Here is a 19,708-nt window from a genome sequence, read left to right as displayed (position 1 = left end):
TTAAGATGGTCCACCTACAGGGCGGCCATCTTGAAACACTTTTCCGCCCACAAAAAACCCCCAAGAGGCTCTCAAAGCGGCCTACAACCTGCAGTGTGGGGAAGATCAGGCCCCACAAGAATTTGTTCAGGAGCTAAAATGCACCTTTGCACAAACCACTAGGAGGGTGCGCACGGATAGCAGGGAGTTTATAACTACCTTCTTTCATGCTCTCCCAAAGTATATTATGACCCAGCTGGTGAGGGACTTCCACGATAAAAGATCTCTGGACTGGGTCATAGAGCAGGCGACACGCATTTATGAAGTCCAAAAACCTGCCGAAAATAAAAATCTGGCCAAAAACCCCAAACCAGCCAACACCCCTGCTGCTGTTAAGGTGACGAAGGTGAAGGTTGCCCCCATTCTAGACCTAGAGAGGGCAGAGCCTAAAAATGTACCTACACAAAATCAGCAAAATCAGAGACCCAGAGGGCCTTCAGGCCAATCACAAACAGGTGGAAGTCAGGGAGGTAATCCCACCAATGGGACCCCTAACTCCCCTGATTATATAAATCAAAAATACAAGGGCAACCAACCAATCTTGGGGTATGTATGGACTCCACCAGCCCAAGGGGGGGATCCAATCAGGTAAGTACTGCCACAGGAAACTTCCCTCCTAACTTCCCCCAAGAGGGCAGTAATCACCCAAATGCTGGGTTACGTTTCTTCCCACGGTACTCACAAAACCCCAACCTGCAGGACAACCCTCCTTTCTTTTCCCGCTTTCAGGAAACCAGACAACCCAATCCGGGAGAGGGGAGGCCAAGGGTGGAGGGTTACCAAAATTCACAATATTGAGGGTACTATGGGAGAAGGGATAGTTATCTTTCCCGTCCGTGACCCACCTACATTTGAACAGAGATCCCCTTATCAGCCGGACGTGTGTCCCAACTGGAGTGCCAGGTCCAGAACCTTACCCAGGATCTGGGTCGCATGTTGAGTGCTCAACAGAACCCTCAGATGAACATGGCCGCTCAGAACCCCACAAACCAAGGGTCTGGCACCCCAGAACAATGATGGGAGAAAACCCTGGCAACTCATCGGTTCCAGAGGAGGAGGCACCGGGGGAAGGGGGGTGTGAAACCCTAGAGGAAGCTTCCTTCCTTACTTGTTAAAAGCCCCTGGACACCTAGGGACCAGAACAAAAATCTCTTGCCCCGAAAATCTGCAACCCAGGGAACAGAGGATGGGTAGGAGAAATAAAGACAGCAAAAAGGCCCATTTTGTGGAGGAAGTTAGTGTCCTCCAATGTGAAGGGGAAGAATCTTTAGAGCATTCTGGGAAAAAAATCTTCTCCTTCAGGGAAAAGAAAAGTACGTCCCAAGAGATCTCAATGATGACCGTGTGGATGTGGGAACTGATTCAGAACAGCCCATCCTGGAACCCCAGAATGAGCATCCAGGGAATCAAGCATTAAAAGAGGATTCCCAAACTCCCCAAATCAATTCTGATGACTGCCTCCAAAAAGGGGGAGGGGGGCAGCCCAGAATCAGAAAAGAAGGGTCCCGAAACTCCCCAAATATCAGAATGTAAAATTTAGCTTTCGGATTCCCAAACTCCAACGCAGAATTATGGACAAACTACCCCTGTGTCAGAGTCTAAAATAAAGAAATTGACCACCCAGCGTGCCCAGAATTCACATTACCTTTTCCCATTGGAGGAGAAAGAGGGTAGATGTTATGCCCCAGTACAAGTGCAAAGGCAACGTATATTTGCAGCACTGGTGGACACTGGATCCCAAGCCACTCTTCTGTTAAAAAGGGCCTTTGATCAGCTAAATTCAGGAAGGGGGGAAAGATACCAGATCCCTCTCACCCCTCTTCCTGGACAACTCCAAAACTTTGACGGGAATGAAATTCCTGTTGAGGGGAGAGTGGATTTATAAATAAAAATTGGGAGATACAAAGTGAAACAAAAGTGAAACGCCCGGTCATAGTCGTGACTCCAGAGGGCACACCCTGTCTACTAGGGAATGACATCCTGCGCGGGTTGTGCCCCGAATAGACTGTGTGAACAAGGTCCTCTGGACTCAGACTAACTGGCCAATAAAATTGAAACGGAGTGTCAACCATGTTAGTTTAAATGGCACATGCCACATGGTTGAACAAAAACCTGATAATATTGAGTTTAATTTCCAGAACAATCAAATACCTGACGTGACCGTAATTGTTGTAGGACAACAAACTGGTGATGGGAACACCTCTCCATTCTTGAAAATCAACCTTCTTTCTAGTTTTAAGTGCGCTTTCCACAATGGAAGGAAATACTTTGAAATTTGATACTGATTCACAATCTGAAAACCCCAGTTCTATAGCCAAAAGTGATGAGGAACCAGCTCAAAGTTTAGCTGATATTCAGAAAATTAGAGAACAGTTGTTCATCCCTTTTCAGTTAAATGAGGGGAAGGAGTCTGTTCTCGCCTGAGTGTGCGTGATCAATGGTAAGAGCTTCATCAGCAAAGCCACGTTCAGGCAGCTCTCAAAAGATCCAGCCATTCCCACATTTAAATTGCTCACAATGAACTCTCAACTGCCCAGTGCAGTAAGGAGATCCCAGATGCTGATTTATTCATGGCACAAAAAGAGGATCCGATTATCGGGAAATTTTATCAACACATTGAGGACCCTGAGAACTTTTCCCTGTCGGATACCAATTACATTGGGAAAAAGGTCCTCAGAGTGTTGATGAAATGTCCAAAAATGTTCCGAATTCAAGACGGTTTGTTGGTAAGGAGATCCATATCTGGATGTGACCAGTGGGTGGTCCCTACCTCATTCCGAAGCCTGATGCTAAGTCACACCCAGGATGCAGCCACAGCCGGTCATTGGGGGTTTCACACTACTTTAGAAATCTTGCGAGAGGTTGCATACTGGCCACAAATGGGGCAGGACCTCGACTAATACTTGAAGGGATGTCTTGTGTGTGCACAAGACTTAGACTTCGAAGAAATTGTACTGAGACTGCTGACTATTACATACACGCTAATAAACTAGCCAGTGACTTAAAAAAACGAGGCTACCCGAAGAAATTGATATCTCATGCTCTCAAAAGAGCAAGATTCATGCCCCAAGAAAATCTGTTGGAACCCAGCCTGAGGACGCAAAACCAGGAACGCATAACATGTGCTACTACTTACAGTTCACAATCATTTGCTATCGAGAAGACACTTTTGAAATATTGGCCAATGGTGAGCGATTGTCTCCAAGATAAAGGCAAACCACTGTTTGCATTTAAAAGATCGAGAAACCTGAGAGACAAATTGGTGCACTCAACTAGCCATGGAAAGCCCAACACAAGTCACAGAATTCTTAGACCATTGGTGGGACATTTCCCCTGTGGAAATTGCGGGGCTTCTAAATACACAAAGAAAATGTCCAATTTCAAAATTCAGGAGAGAACATGGGACATATGCTTTCTATCTAATTGCAAAACAGCGAATGCCATTTATTGTATCCAATGTCCATGCAGACTGAGATATGTGGGCCAGACCACAAGACCAGTCCACATAGGGATTAACGAACATCGATCCAGGATCAAATGTAAGAATCACCAAGTGCCAATGGTGTCTCATTATGTGGCCTTTGCCCATACTTCTGAGGATATCCACTGGTGGGTGTTGGATATTGTAAAAAATAGCTCTAATCCAAAGAGATCATTGAATGACGAAGAATCTAGATGGATTCATCGTCCGCAAACCCTTGACAAACAGAAAGGACTTAATGAAGAAACTCCCTCTCATCAACCTTTTATATTGATTTTGGGAACCTTTAAAGTTTAGTGCCTTTCTTGCTGTGAGCCATCACGGAGTACGGCCCCATTTCTCCATATCCACCCTGGCTCCTGTCACCTCTTCTCTAGTTCACTGCCCTCTAGCTGAGCTCCGGAATTCTATCTGACTCAAAGTGGCCCCTGTAGCATCCTCGCTAGTTCCATTGACTATATGTTCCGTTAGTCACATTTCCAAAGCATTTTAGATTGGATATGAAATTGCCAATTGGCATTGCAGTTTGGGCATGTCTTGGTGAGCTTCAGCTCCCCCATTTTCTGCTAAAGTTTACACGGTGCAGGCTTTGGTACAGATTCCCTCCCCCCAGTCTTGTTGAGCCATTTGATAGCTCAGTAACTTCTTTTGATCCCCTAGGGTTTATGCCATCATGAGACTAGGCCAGGCCCGTTACACACGCTATTTTCCCTCTGTTGGGTTAGTAACATGATTACTCAGTGCATGGAGAGGCCTTTGTGACACATTAGCACTATTTTATCTGTGCATATATACTACAGATTACATCTTTAATAGCCCTGGATGCTATGTATTTCCATTCGGATGAATGGGTCTATTTGAACTTAAGGGAATTATTCCATGTATGGTGCAATTCCCTTTTTTGGCCACTACCATAATAATGGCGCACTTCCGCTAACTCGGACTGTGCCATAAGCTTTGAATCACGTGAGTAACGTGGACATTCTGCCGCACGTTACACAACTCGATGATCTTTCATGAATACGATCCCAACGAGGGCGCATTCCACCTCATCAGGGTTGCGTTACTTATTGTCGGGTATGATTATTACACAGGCTTTTAGCCGCACGTAATTTAACTGTGTTAATTGTGCGAGACCACGCGATGACGGCACAAGCCGTTTCATAATTTCGGTAGACTCGCACGCCTACCTCACAGCTGATATTTGAATTTTCACTTTCCGCAATAGTCTGGTAAGTAGGGGTTTATTGTTCTCCTTGTTTATAGCCCACACTTTAGCCACGGACAGAACATAGTGAGGACGTGGCCATAATATGCCCTTCTGACATCTATTTTTGCTTATTTCTAGATGTATAAATTTTAGTGAAGCAGCCGGTGATTTTTTCAGCCATGTGCTAATATGAGAACACGCAATCTTCTACGGCCAGCCTAGCTCACAGCTTCAGATACAGCCTTTCTTCTACTATCTTTACCGTCCGGTTGTAATACAATGTTTACTATTTGGATGTAGGAAACCAGAGGTAGAGAGAGACGTACAAGCAGTGGTTTGATTTCTTTGTTTTTCTTTAGGCAAGTGGAGTGTATACACACTCCAGTGAGCGCATTGCACTTTGGTGTCCCCCAGCTAGCCTATACAACAGTATTCCATTTTGGCACTGCTGGTTTTTGGCTCCAGGTATTTCTCTTACAACCCCATTTGAGGTAAAGTAACCCTCCTGGCTTCGGGCACATTACTCAAGCTTGTTGTTTTTACATCATCTAACCCTCACAGCTTCTTATGCCCGTCCCTATCTAGATGATCTGGATCTCACATGGAACTTGTCTCTCTGCCGATCCGTAAATGTGGCTTCTCTCTTTTTTCTAATTAACCATTCACATGTCTATGCGCTTTTTCTCTTTTTGGACTATGTGCCACATATCTCATTTTCACATGAGCAAGGCACTTCAGAGCACGGCTTCTTACTATTCACTGAGTCTGGGTGTTCATTCTGGTTCCTCTACATTTTTTCCAGTTGTTATATTGAGTACTCTGTTCACAATTTGTCACGTTTCTTCTGCATTAACCTTGGGGTAGGAACTGGTATGTTTTTAGTCTCTTTCTAGCCATTATTGGGTGGCATTTTTAACTCTAATTTTTGCCCCCCACCCTTTTTCTCTGTTTGTTTCCCTAGGGGTTAATATCTTACACATCTGACCTTTGGTCCTGAGGAAGACGTTTTCTGTTTAGATCTCCACGCCAAAACGTATCTGACCACACCTGACTGACCTTCTTTGGCTGACAGTGGTGGCCACTGTGCCTATACTAGTTAGGCCAGATTCTATATACGTAGACCTGAGCAGCACTGTAAGAAGTGGTTGGCAAGTGTGAATTTATAAAGTAAGTCGACACTAGCCATATATTCTCAAACCCCACAAGAAATAATAATTGTTTTTGTTCCCTTGGAATGCACATTTGTGGACTTCCATAACTAAAATAGGGTGTCAACTGAGTAATCCTATGACACCTTTGACATAGGAGAAGAATCCAAGTCCTGTGACACTCAGTATCCTTGTTTAAATGGAAAACTTTTACTCTTCGATTTGTTGTTTTTAAAAAAATGTTTAACTCTTATTGTGTTTGTTTCATTTGTTTTCAATTATTATTGGTTTCTGTGGTGCATGATTCATTCAGATGCTGTCAATTTGACTGTAATATGTTATGTATTCAAAGCTGAGCCCGCTTTAAGAAAACCTTGTAAAATGTTATTGAGGCTCAAGTATAAAAGATTGTTTTATGTTTTTCATTAAAATAACGAGAAATATCGTTTTGTTTATGATTAGATTTTGCATCCAGTCAAGTGTAAAAATTGAAGTAATGATTTTTTTTGACAACACTAATAATATGATTACATGCAAGTAAGATGGTAATGTAAATAGACAGAGAAAACGAGGACACCGTCTGGAAATAGGAAGTAGCATATCCAGACAGGTTTGATTTTCTTCTCTGCAATAGTTTTGTGTAAAACTTGCCAGGATACCACCTGGAACTAAAGAGTAATATATCCAGACTGTGGTAATCCCTGTTTGGAACAGTTTTGTGCAAAAATTGCCCGTTTTTTGAGCTTAGAGACAACGAGGTGAGCATCGGTAATAGGTATACCGCATCACCATTACTTTATATCCTGTGGGGACATTATTTGCTGATTCTTGTTCAATTTCAGCCAACTTCACTCACACACTGAGCTCCCCTCCAGAAGATGGGGGATGACACTGCCTTGGCCAGATTTACAAGTAGATTTCATCGGGCCCGTGATTCGCCCCTCTAGGGGGAACAAATACATGTTAACCGTAACATGCTTGCTTACCAAATAGGTGGACTGTCTCCCGGCCCCAAATTGCACAGCAGAAACAGCAGCTGCCCAGATGATCAATCACATCTTCTCGCATTTTGGCTTACCCCAAAGGATTTAGTCAGACCGGGCTAGTCACTTCACCAGCAAAGTGATGACAAAGATGTGGGAGATACTTGGGCTAAAAAAAAACTTCACATTGCATACCGCCGAGCCTCTAGTGGTGGAGTTGAGAGGTACAATAATACCATTGTGAGCATTCTAAAAAAGTTTGTGACACTCTGGGACAAGTTGGGACATCCAATTACTGCTTGTCCTGATGGCCATCAAATCTACACCTTCTGCGACCAAGATGTCTCAATTTGAGCTGATGACTGGACGAAGGATGGTGCTACCTCAGCATCTGCTCTATTGAACACAAGAGCAGACACTGATAAACGCCTCCACAACTCATGAGTATGTTGAGAATCTAAGAAAACACCTTCAACATGCTTTTGCGTACGCTCAGCGGAATCTGGAAAGATCTGCAGAGGGTATGAAGACTCAATATGATTTAAAAACAACCAACAATGACTACCAAGTAGGAGACAGGGTCAACTTGTGAAATTTCCAAAGAAACCAGACCAAAGAGCATACATTTTTGCCAAGCTGGCAGGATCCTTTTGAAATTGTAGATAAAATTTCACCTGTCGCCTACAGAATCTGCATCCCCAAAGGAGAACTGACAGAAGAGAAATGGGTCCATATTAATCAGCTAAAGAGTTGTCACCCTAGGCACACTTTGCAGCAAATTGAGGAGCCAAGAGAGAATCAAATAGAGGAGACATCTGAAGCATGAGAATAAGAAAAAGAAGAATCAGAAGGGAACAATGGATTAATAAGTATAATTTTGTAATAGGGAGTATTTTTTTCCACTATCAATTGTCATTTTTGAATGCATGCATGTCCCACTGCTGTCATCCTTCCAGATGAGGGGGTAGTTAGTGGGAAAATGTAGTAACCGGTTTGTGTTTATTTCATAGATTTGTACTGGTTACACCTGCATCACCAAGGAGGACCTCCCCAGGGACCGGGAAAGGAAAGAGCCAAGGAAAAGCCAGGGGTTGTCGCTCAACACCACAAAGGAAGACCTCAGGGAAATCTGTGGGGGTTGTTCCACACTCCAACAAGAGACAGCGGGAGGATTGTGTCGTACCGCTCCCTGATGGGAGAAGGACTCCTAACTGATGAAGCCCACTTTGCCCTACTCTCCCCCGACAAGGATCTCAGAAGAGTCGGGGGTGGGATTTGTGGGCTGTATTGACCCACTGAACAGAATTTCTCCATAACCAAGCTGTGCTTCAGCAGAAAGAACAAAGTGGCTGCGCTTGCTCCAATAATCACCATTGCACCAAAACTGCGTTTTGCAGCAACAAAAAGATGGCTGCACTGTTTTGCAAAGTGCCATGGGGAAAGATGGAACAGGAAGCACCCTCAGAAAGGCTACTAGGATGTGTTCTTGTTTGTCTTAAAGAAATGGAGTGAAAAAGCAGCGCTGCTTTGCTGCAAATCCAAAATTCCCATTGAAAAAGGGAATATGTCACCTCTAAAATTATGCTGCTCTGATGCTATTATTCCCTGTTTTCACCAAACTGCTTTTATCAAAAAGACCCTGTCATGCCCAGCCCTATTCACATTGTGCTCCATCAGAAAAGAGCATTATTCCTGAATGACAGGCTATACCAGCCAAACCTGAGAAAATCAACAAAAGCTTTCCTTCAGCTACACGAGAAATGCTTAAATTGTGCTGCAAAATGTCAAAAATCACTGCTTGAAAAGAAAATCAGAGCTTTCTGTGCAGTTGTCAATTCCAGGAGACATTTGCCTTGTACAGACTGTTGTGTACAAGAAACTAACTATGGCTGCAAAACAATGTGGGACTCTAGATAGAAAAAACGGATTTGCAAGAAAAATGCAACTTTCAGTCATTACATGTTAAATGTACTTTTTCAAAATAAAGGAAAATATCTTTTTTAAAAGGACATGTTGAATAAGGCCCTGCACTTATCTAACAATGGGAAAGGGGATTGTGCCGTGACAATACATGGATGAGATGGTTCTGTTCAGCAGGTTTTCTTCCAATTTAGAGCAAAAATAAATACAATTGAATCAAACGGCAATCACTGCCTCGGGTGGAAGTCAGCCCAAAAATAGGTTTCTGCAGTGGCTACATGGGGGAGAACCAGCCAAGCAGGTTTACTGGGAGGATGCTAACAACATAAGGACCCCCACAGTAAACTCCTTGAACACACAAGTGATAATTGCTAGGTTGTACAGACTGTTGTCTGTGCTCCAGCCTCGTACAATAGAATTCTAGGACACTAAAGTGCGAAGTGAAAATTCACCCCTCATCGTGATTCCCACCAGAAGCTTCAAAGGAAATCTCTGTGACAACCTGGAGTGAGGGGGGTAGCCTTGGAAAGGCATGCCCATACATGGAGAACAATACTGACATCTGTTCACAAAGACTATTTATTCATAAAAAATGTTAAAGACTTTTATCTCTGCAGCAGGACTTTGCATAAATGTGAAAGTGTCACTGTTTAAATGTGATTTTGTGGTTTATAATTTAAGACATTGTAGCATTCACTGACCCCTTGGGAATAGAAATGGCAGATAATTGGGTATCATAAGGAAAGTATCCATGATGCCATTGCGACTTTTAACACTGATATGCCTAATAATAATCTATACACATGTGTAAAGTTATAGAATTTTAAGTAATATAATTCTCCCTGAAAAGCACGGAAAACTGGTAGAAGGGCGAAACAAGGTCCCACAATCATGAAGATTGGACTGTTATGCTCTACATACAATATGTAATCTGCCCATGTGATTTGTTAAAATGCCACACATGTATAAATGTGTAAATTAGGTTATGACTGATTTTGGGCAAAAAGGACTGTGGGATGGGCTTTTTACCTCGTAAAATGCAACCTCATAAACTGGGACTCTTCCCCTAGGAGGCAACCAACATTGATTGTCCTATCCGCTTCTTGGAGGGAGGCCTTGCTCAGTTCTGCCCACCAATAATTCTGTGATGTCACCATGCTCTATATAAAGAGTAGCTGACAGAACTACACATTCTTCCTGCAGTTCCTGCGTTGCGTTCCTGATCTGCTCCATTCATCTTGCTGATTCCAACTACAAGGCCAAAGCATTGCTGACCCTACTCCAGAGCCCTCTGCAAAGCCCAAGCATAGCTGCTTCCTACTCCAGCAAGGCCATTGATCCAGAAAAATCCACTAGACTCCCATTAAAAAGGGGATATTTGCATTAAACCAGTTAGGCATGGAACCTCCAGAGCCCTGCCCATACAAAATAGCCCCCGACCACTTTCAGTACCTGGGTATTAAGATCACAAGAAACCTTAACGATTACACGTCTAACAATTTGCAACCCATTACAGATCAGTTTGGGGGAGATGTGCAACATTGGAAATCTCTGCCACTGACCCTGTTAGGTCGCGCAGCCTTGTTTAAAATGCTAACACTCCCTAGATACCTGTAAATACTCCAGAATGCCCCACTCCACATACCGGAAAAGACGTTCCAAAAAATAGACTGCATCATCCCCCCTGAAGATATATGCTGCAACACTCAGAGCAGGTCCCAGCAAAATGGCAACACAGACACCCCGCATCTGGAGGGAGTCGCACGCTTTTATAGGGTGGGAAGACAAGGTCACACCACTACAGCCCCTATGGAATAATGGGAACCTCCCCGAGGTAACCAAACTGCCAGAATGGCCCACATGGGTGAGATGTGGTATAGGAAAGGTGGAGGACATCACAGAGAACGACAACATTAGATCCTATGAGGATCTGGCCCTGTCCTTTAACCTCCCAGAGTCGAAACGATACCACTATACACAACTCTGACATGCACTACAACAACATCTCCCTGCCCTCTCCAACATGCCAGATAGTACCCCACTGGAACGAAATGTAATCACAGATCATATCCAGGCGAAGGTCACCACAGTGATGTACAACGTTATAACCTCCTTTGCCACACCAGAACTGACACGGCTGAAGACAAAGTGGGAAGAGGAGGTTGGGGAGATTATGCCAGAGGACTGGGTCCAGATCCTATTGTACCCCGGGAAACTGCCATCTCGACCAGACTAAGGCTAGTTCAGCTTAAAATATTGCATAGGATCTACTACCCGAGAGTGGCCTTATACCGCTGGGGTAAAATAACGGAACCCAACTGTTTACGCTGCCGTGGAGAGAAGAGAACCTTCTTCCATATACTGTGGGAGTGCCCACATATCAGTCACTACTGGCAGCAATGCTGTGATATCCTGCCGAAGGTCCTACGGCAAACAATCCCCAGGGACCCTAAACTATTGCTACTGGGAGCAGACAGCGAAATAGACTTGTCCAGATATGAAAAGCTTTGCTTGATGACCGCAACTGCGATAATCAGAAGAAATATAGCCCAATTCTGGGGAGCGGCACAACTGCCACATGTAAACCAGTGGATCACAGATGTACAAATCTGCATAGCCATTGAGAGGAGAGTGTATAGAGCCAGGGGATGTCCTGAAAAAGCAGATAAGATCTGGCAACGCTGGGAAGACACTATATGAACTTTCGAATCTCAATGCCTTGATAGCATGAGATACGGGATATGAACAGTGCAGCGGAGACCCGCCATGAGAAATGCTATGCAATGTATGCAATCTGTATGAGCACGTATACCATTGAATGTTATTGTTATTATGGTAATGTGAGCTGGCCCGGTAAGGACCAGCAGTTGTATGTTATAAAAACCAATAAAATATGATATTAAAAAAAAGAATAAGTGGGAAAAAAAATGTCTTGGGGAAAAACGATCATTGGATATTTTATTGTGTGATTGTGTATTTTTGTTAACGTGTGGGATGTGAAAAATCTATTCTGTTATTATGGCCTCTTTATTTAAAAAAAAAAAAGAGTAGCTCTGCTGGTGGAGATTTCCCAGATACAATGATCCCGGGATGGTCAAACAACCCTTATGATAAAATCACACAGACTTGGGCATGTGGTGCAGGATTGAGTGAAACATGGGATACTAGCATAGGAGAAGCAAGTCCGGACAAACTGATTAACTGTTTACAATCGGTCCCGGTAGAGAAGGGTGAACTCAGGAGACCTCTGGCCGGCCCAGAGAGCCGAGGTTTGCTCCAAAGTACTTTAAAACGAGATAGCTGCACCTTGAGATGGATGGGGGTGCAGATTTAAAACTCCAACACCAATCAATAAGGACAACTCAATGGTTTTGCAAAGGGAGTCCGTTTAATGACAAGTACAAAAAACGGGGAGTCATGGCAATCAGCAGTGATTTGATAGTCCGTCTCGCTTCAACTCCAATGAACTTCATACAAATCATAACTTTTATACTCAAAACGCATCATAATTGACGTGCAACAGTCAAAAGTTAACATGCAATTTTATTGGTTAGGAAAAGGTAACTTTAATATAGGTACTATATCTGTATATGGTATCGGAGTGAGGGGATTGGATAAACACTGTCAGGTGGGCATCTAAGCCCTTCCTTCAAAAATGACTACTGTAGACGTCACTAAAAGTATGACGTCCCATTGGTTCTACTAACTATAGGACCCTAGATTATTTGGTCCATTATGATTGGGTTGGCACCAAACCCATTCATACATTTCCACTTTACTTAGCAGCACGCAGAACGGTGAGCCAGGTGCAGGGTGCCCCCTCAGCTACCCGGCCTTCCTCCAATTAATGTTGCAATTAATCATCGCTTCAGCAACTTTGTGTCTATTATTTTACTGTGGTTGGCCTCGAAACTGCATCTTCTGTCTGGAAAACTTCTGATATCTCTGTCTGGGCGGATGCCTAGCGTAGGTGTGAACACGTGCTCCTTCTCGTTCGGCTGGTCACGTGCTACCCACACCGTGAATTTGTCTAGTTTTTCTCAATTTGTGCATTTAATTCTTATTCGGCTTGCCACCTGCGTACGCCTCCTTATCTCGACCTTTCAAAGACAGGATATTCTGTTCTTAAGTTTCAATTATATGTAGCTACTGTTCGTTACTTCCATTGGTATGATCTTGGCTCTCCTGGCACGAGGTGCATCTGCTGAGTTTTGATTCAGCCGTCTCTTCTCCTTTTGCTTAGAATATGAATCTTGTCTTGCTTGGCCTCTAGTAACCTGAGTTGATTCTGCTTTTCGTGCAAAGTGGAATCGCACTTATAACATTGTGCTTTATTTTGAGGTAGATTATGTATAATGGCGCTTGCCGCGCTATTCTTCTACTTAGCATAGCAAACACCACTGTTTTCTTAGCTATCTTGCGGTTCCAAGGATATGTACAGGCGTTAGCAGGTTGAATATCTTCATCCTTCTTACAGCTTAAGCATCTTTTTCTTTCAACACCGTTCTCTTCATTTGGGTTCACAATATCTTTATTCATGGTGTTTCGTCTCTGTGTGTCATTTTTTGGTTGTCATTTCTTCTATATGTGAGTCGGTCTGGGCTCTCGTGACATCCCCATTCGTCTTCCATTAAGGCCTTTTTGGTTTCTTCCGGGACGGTACTTAGGCAATCTTCATTTCGTCTCATTAGTTGGTAGGGGTTTCTGAATGGATACCTTACTGTCCATGGTTGGCTGGGTATTGGTACTTCAATAGGTGTTGCTCTTCTGATGGGTACTGGGCAGAGCCCTACTGCGGCTCTCTGCTGGTTTATTTGCTCATCATATGTCACATATATTGGTGTGAACGTTCCTGGTACTTCAAAATGGGCGATTGGATTGCAGGCTTTATTTGGGACCTCCTCTACAAGGGGAAAGAATGTTCAGCTCTCAGGAGAAGGGGATGGATTTTACTGCATGCGTTCAGAAAGATGCACCAAGTGAATCTGGAATTGCAATCTTCGTTTCAAAAGTAAGAAAAAAATTGGCTGCTGAAAAACAAATTGCTTTAATGTAACAACTTCAATTGAAGTTATGTCATGACAAAGTTGATAAATATCAAGCTGTAGCTGAACGTGCTGTGGTAAGAGTCGCACGATATAAATATCGAAAAAGAAGAGGAAAGGTTAATTCACATAAGGTAGTGACGGTAATTGCTGCCGAAGATGTGAATTGGGATCCTGATCATTGGGATGGCGATGTTTTTGATAGTATTACTACGAGCAGTGATTCTGATACATCTGATTCTATAACAAAGGCGAAACCCGAATGTAAAGAGGTGACGATTAATCCCGTCATTCGCAGAAAGATGGGTCGCCATCCATTGAATCTAGGAGGCAGTGTTATAGATATGACAGCCCTTGAAGATTATTCGCAACAAGAAGTTGGTGAAATAATCAATAGACTAACACAAAAAACTGGTGAATCATTGCTGGCTTGGATGGTTAGATTATTTGATGGAGGGGCTGCGGGTTTGTTGGTTGACACGACAGATTCTGCTAGATTTTTGCCTTTGACTAATGATGTTGAAATTCAGGAGACATTGCGTGCAGGTCCTCCTCATCATCAAAATGGTGATGATGGACAATTATCTCTTTTACAATTGGCTGCACAGGGATGTAATCACAAGTATCTGATTACGTCGGACTGGCCGACAAATGATAAAAATTGGTATACATTAAAGAAGACGATTCCAAGGATAAGAGAGCATGCTATGAATGAAGCTATTCATCTTGATACTCCGGAAAATATGGGAATGGTACATTTGTCTGTCTCAGCTAGAAATTCGCTTATACGTACGGCCCCTCCTGCATATAAAAACGTTATAATGACCTTATTGGTGGGAATGACAGGAAAAGTCACTGATGAGGTCGTGGAGGCAATTAGACAACTGTCAGATTTGGGTGAATGGGACAAATCCCAAGAACAATTTCATGAGAGAGTCGATCAGAAAAGCGTACTCCTGGTAAGAGATTTGATAGCAGAGATTCCCCCTTATCCAGGAAGGATATGTTTTCGGCTTTACTGAAAGATGGTGTCCCTAGGCAATAAATAGATGGAATTCCAACATGTGAGATGTATTTGTTGTATAGAAAACAAGGTTTGGATGGAAAAGAGCGCTATAAACAAGTCAAACGACAAGATTTGCATAAACCAAAGATTAATTAGATCCTTTTGGATCGTCACAGGAGGGGGGTGATGAAGAACTCTTTCATATTTTGATACCCTCCCAGCCAACATATGCTGATTTGAGAAAAATGGTGAGTGCATTAGTAGACAGAGAATCGAAAAGCACTAATTCTAAAGATGAATAGGGTATTGGTGAAGCTTCGGTGTCAACAACCCATGTTAAAATAGACAGACGACCTCATGATAAAGTAAAATTGTTCTGGCATTCCGGTAATATACAGGAGGTTTGTGCTTTAATTGAAACTGGAGTGGAGGCCTCTGATTCACTGAAATCCTTCCAGATTCAAAGGTAAACATTTTGTGATTACTGGATTGGGTGGTGAAGAAATCCCAGCGGTGCAAACTAAAATTGACATGAAAATCGGGCAGTTGAAGAGAGACACTTATCAGGTATTGATCGTTCCCTTGGCGGAATACATTATTGGATTTGATATTCTAAAGGGGCTGACCCTAGGATTAGGAGGTAAAATATATCAATTTGGCATAAATGCTTTTATTTGTTCACCTGTTGTAGTGGGTCAATTAAAAATACCCCCTGTGCAAGTTCCAATAGCAACTAAACAAGTTGAGTTCCGGGTGGGCAAAAGGAGATTTCAAATACTATCAAAGATTATGTGGAAGCAGGCGTGTTACATTCCGTGACTACTGCCTGGAACAATCCGATCTGGTTTGTCAAAAAACCTGATGGCAGTTACAGGATGGCAATTGATTACCGTGAATTGAATAAATATACTTCTCCATTGGTGCCTGCGGTACCTGATGCTGTAACCTTGATTGAGAATATACAAAAGTTGAAGGCACCTGGTACGCGGTGTTGGATTTGGCTAATGCCTTTTTCACAATACCGATTGCAACTGAGTCCCAAGATCAATTTGCATTTTCTTGGAACGGGAGACAATACACGTTTAATCGTTTGCCTATGGGCTACATGCATAGTCCGACTATTTGTCTCCGGCTGGTGGCTGAGCATTTGGATAAAATTCCATGTAAACCTGATGTGCAAATTGTGCACTGCATTGATGACATACTGATTCAAGGCAAAGATGAGCAAAGTGTGCGCATGCATTTGAACCTTATTATGGAAGGTTTGGGCAGAGAAGGGTGGGAAATAAATGAAGCAAAGACGCAACGTTCAGCTGAGACCGTTATTTTTCTAGGAATATGATGGCATAACGGACATTGTGAAATGGTGCCTAAAGCTAAGCAGAAAATTCTTGAATTTCCCACTCCAAAGACTAAAAAACAAGCACAACAGTTTATTGGTTTATTCAGTTTTTGGAGGCAGCACATCCCACATTTGGGACAAATTTTGGCGCCCCTTTACAAAGTTACCCGTAAAAAATGTGAGTTTTTATGGGGTGAGGTACAAGACAGGTCATTTCGATTGGCTAAAAGTACTGTTCAAAAAGTGCTTGATTTATCGCCATTGAGGGAAGATGAAGTTGAACTGAACGTCTCTACTCAAGATTCCTACGTGAATTGGAGTCTATGGCAAAAGCAGGACAGAAAACGAGTACCTTTGGGGTTTTGGAGTAGGAAATTACCTGATGCAGGTAATAGATATAGCCTTCTTGAGAAGCAATTATTAGCCTGTTATTGGGCTTTAATAGACACTGAACAGATGACAGTGGGTCATGACATCATTATACGACCTGAAATACCTATCATGCAGTGGGACCTTAGTTCTCCAAAGACACACAGGCATGCTCAGGAAGCTAGGCATGCTCAGGAAGCTAGTGTTATTAAATGGAATACAAGACCATGCCAAGCCTGGTAAAATGAACAAGTGGCAGATGTGCTGCTAATTGATCTCGAACCGGGGGGTGACATAATGATTGAACACTCTCCAGTTAATGGGGGAATCCCATTTGGAGAATTATCTGTTGAGCAAACTGAACATGCCTGGTTTACTGATGGCACAGCTAAATATATAGGGATTGAGCGATATTGGAAAGCAGTTGCATACAATCCCAAAACAAAAAAGGTACTTACTACCTCAGGAAAAGGAAGGAGTAGTCAGTTTTCACAATGATATTCTGTATATCAAGCATTAAAACAAGAATCACCTGGTACATGTCATATTTATACTGATTCATGGTCTGTTGCTAATGGTCTGGTAGTTTGGCTGCTGACTTGGAAAAAGAATGGTTGGAAAATTCATAATAAAGAATTGTGAGGAAAAGAAATATGGCAAGATATTGCTGATATGCTGATGCATACTGCTGTTACAGTAATCAGGTGGATGCACATTGTGCAACAGATTCATTGGAACAATGGTTCAATTCTGTTGCAGATGGAATTGCAAGAATTCAAATTATGGACTCAAAAGCTGAAGAGGAAGACTTGGAGGGAATTGCTAAATGGGCCCACCAGAAAAGTGGACATCTCGGAGAGAAGGCTACTATCAGGTGGGTGCAAGATAGGGGTATTAACATCCCATTAGAAGTTGTACAAACTGTGATTTTGCAATGCCCTGTATGCCATTATCAAAAACATTGGTCTATTCCTCACATAATTCATGGCACGTTGAAACGTGGAAAATTACCAGGTCAAATTTGGCAAATTGATTATATTGGCCCTATGCCTATAAGTAAAGGTTGCCAGTATGCATGTACGATTGTGGACACATATTCAGGCTATCTAATGGCGTTGCCATGCAAGAGAGCTACCCAATTGAATACAATTAAATTACTTGATCAGGTGGCTGTATATTATGGAAGCCCATTAGAAATTCAGAGTGACAATGTCTCCCATTTTAAAGGTAAAATGGTAATTGATTATTGCATTGAGAAAGGGAAAGAATGGATTTTAGACGTCCCTTATCACCCGTAAGCATCTGGTCTGATTGAACGCATGAACGGTTTAGTGAAACAACATATTGCGCAAAATTGGAGATGGTACTTTGCGAGGCTGGCGCAACCATTTATCTGAAGCTGTCCAAATTTTAAACAACCGTCCTATTGCTAATGGTGAAACTCCATTAATGTGTATGTTAACGCCAGCTTTGCAAATGAATCCACCCCGTGCACATGAAACTTTGCTTTATTGGGAAACATCTACTGGTGCTTTGGCTCTTTATCGCAGCACTCTGGAGTCTGCAGGGGTGGATTTACATGCTAGAGAGGAGATCTGCTTGCAACCTAAAGGTATTGCTGTTATCGATACTGGCTTTGGTGTACATATCCCTTCTGCACACATGGGTTTAATTGCTCCAAGATCAGGATTGGCCCTAAAAGGTATCCAAGTATTGGGCAGTATAGTTGACGTGGATTATCAAGGTGTCATTAAAGTTATTCTTTTGAACAGTGGTGAAAATATGCTACCGATTCACAATGGAGATCGAATTGCACAGTGAATTGTGGTACCTGTTAAAATATCCATGATAACTAAAGGTGAACCTCCCACTGCATTGACTATTCGTGGGAATAGAGGGTTTGGCTCATCTGACACAATGGTTCCTGGTGCAAAGGTATGGGTAGAGAAACCTACTGGTCCGCCCGTGCCTGCTAATGTAATAGCATCCGGAAATGATCAACTAGTTTTAGTTATGGAACCTGGTTAAAAAAAATGGACGCATATTCCTGCTGATAAGTGTTATTTGCGTGAATAATGTTCTTCACTGATATCTTTCTATTCTGAAACTATGTTTTAGATCCTGAGTGTGCTGAGTGCCTGTGTCTGGCACGTTAGAGTCCTTTCGGGAGAGTCCGGGTTCATGTCCGAGGATGTGGCAGACTTCTCCATTCTGCAAGTGGAACGTGGCATCTGGATGGATAATGATTCACTGCCTACTACTTACACTTCCGAGGATGCATCTATTGCTTCTTATCGGATTGCATTCAGAAAACGACGTGAGCACAAAAACAGAGTTTTACCTTTGTCTCCTCCAGGAGTTACTACTTCCTTTTCCCATCACACATATTCTGCTCTAGTCAAACAACCTGGAAATGTTTCGGTCTATTTGGCCCAAAGAGTGTTTAACATTTTGCACTTTTGGCTGTCGGATGTGCACAGTTCTATGGACCTTATTTCTACTTGTTTAGTGGCCATTCCAACACCCACATTTGTTTTGAAAAGCTTATTTGGCACGTTGCACGATGATTCTTTGGTGCAACATTCGGACATTCAAAATTCGATTTCATTATAAGAATATGTGAAATTTTGCAAGGGCACGATTCATAAATATAATAATATGACGTTTGTTATCACACACGACATTGCTCCTGCTGATGTTTGGATATATCATGACATGCGATGCTACATATATCAAAAAATGTCAACAATTGAAATTGGAAAAACTATTGAAAAGTACTGATTTTAAAAAACAATTGTGTACAAGATCTATTGAAATGTGCACTGATGTTTATAACAATATGATATGCAACTTTTCTATCATCACTGCTAGCCACTTGAAGCATGTTACACTTCCACCTGGTTGGTTATTTTCTTGTGGTAATTTTTCCTATTCCTATATTCCTGCTAATATTTCAGGTGGCCCCTGTGCTTTGACGAGGCTTGGTTTAATGATGTACCCATTGACACCTGCAATTAGAGGTTCTGTACGTGCTGCTTCTTATCATACCTTATCTCCTGATTGCATTTCTGATGTACATTTGTTTGCGGAGGTTGAGGTGTTAGCCCTAACTATTTCTATTATTGGTGTTTGGGGTTTAGCTTGGGATACTTATACAACCATGAT

At 42.5% G+C, this 19,708-nt stretch overlaps 1 long non-coding RNA gene across 1 annotated transcript in view; it reads left to right on the top strand.

Moving 5' to 3' along the window:
• The window catches only part of LOC138526558 (uncharacterized), a 148,226-nt gene extending 129,003 nt beyond the window's left edge, over nucleotides 1-19,223 (top strand). The window contains exons 5-6 of the long non-coding RNA XR_011283620.1: nucleotides 17,303-17,417; nucleotides 18,662-19,223. This is a non-coding gene — a long non-coding RNA (uncharacterized lncRNA). The remainder of the gene's footprint in view (nucleotides 1-17,302; nucleotides 17,418-18,661) is intronic.
• The last annotated feature ends 485 nt before the right edge of the window (nucleotides 19,224-19,708 follow it).

The sequence above is a fragment of the Ambystoma mexicanum genome, chromosome 7p, assembly GCF_040938575.1.
Source record: "Ambystoma mexicanum isolate Mex_15411 chromosome 7p, UKY_AmexF1_1, whole genome shotgun sequence".
In the NCBI taxonomy this organism is placed as follows: Eukaryota; Metazoa; Chordata; class Amphibia; order Caudata; family Ambystomatidae; genus Ambystoma; species Ambystoma mexicanum.
This window is presented reverse-complemented; position numbering and strand designations above follow the sequence as displayed.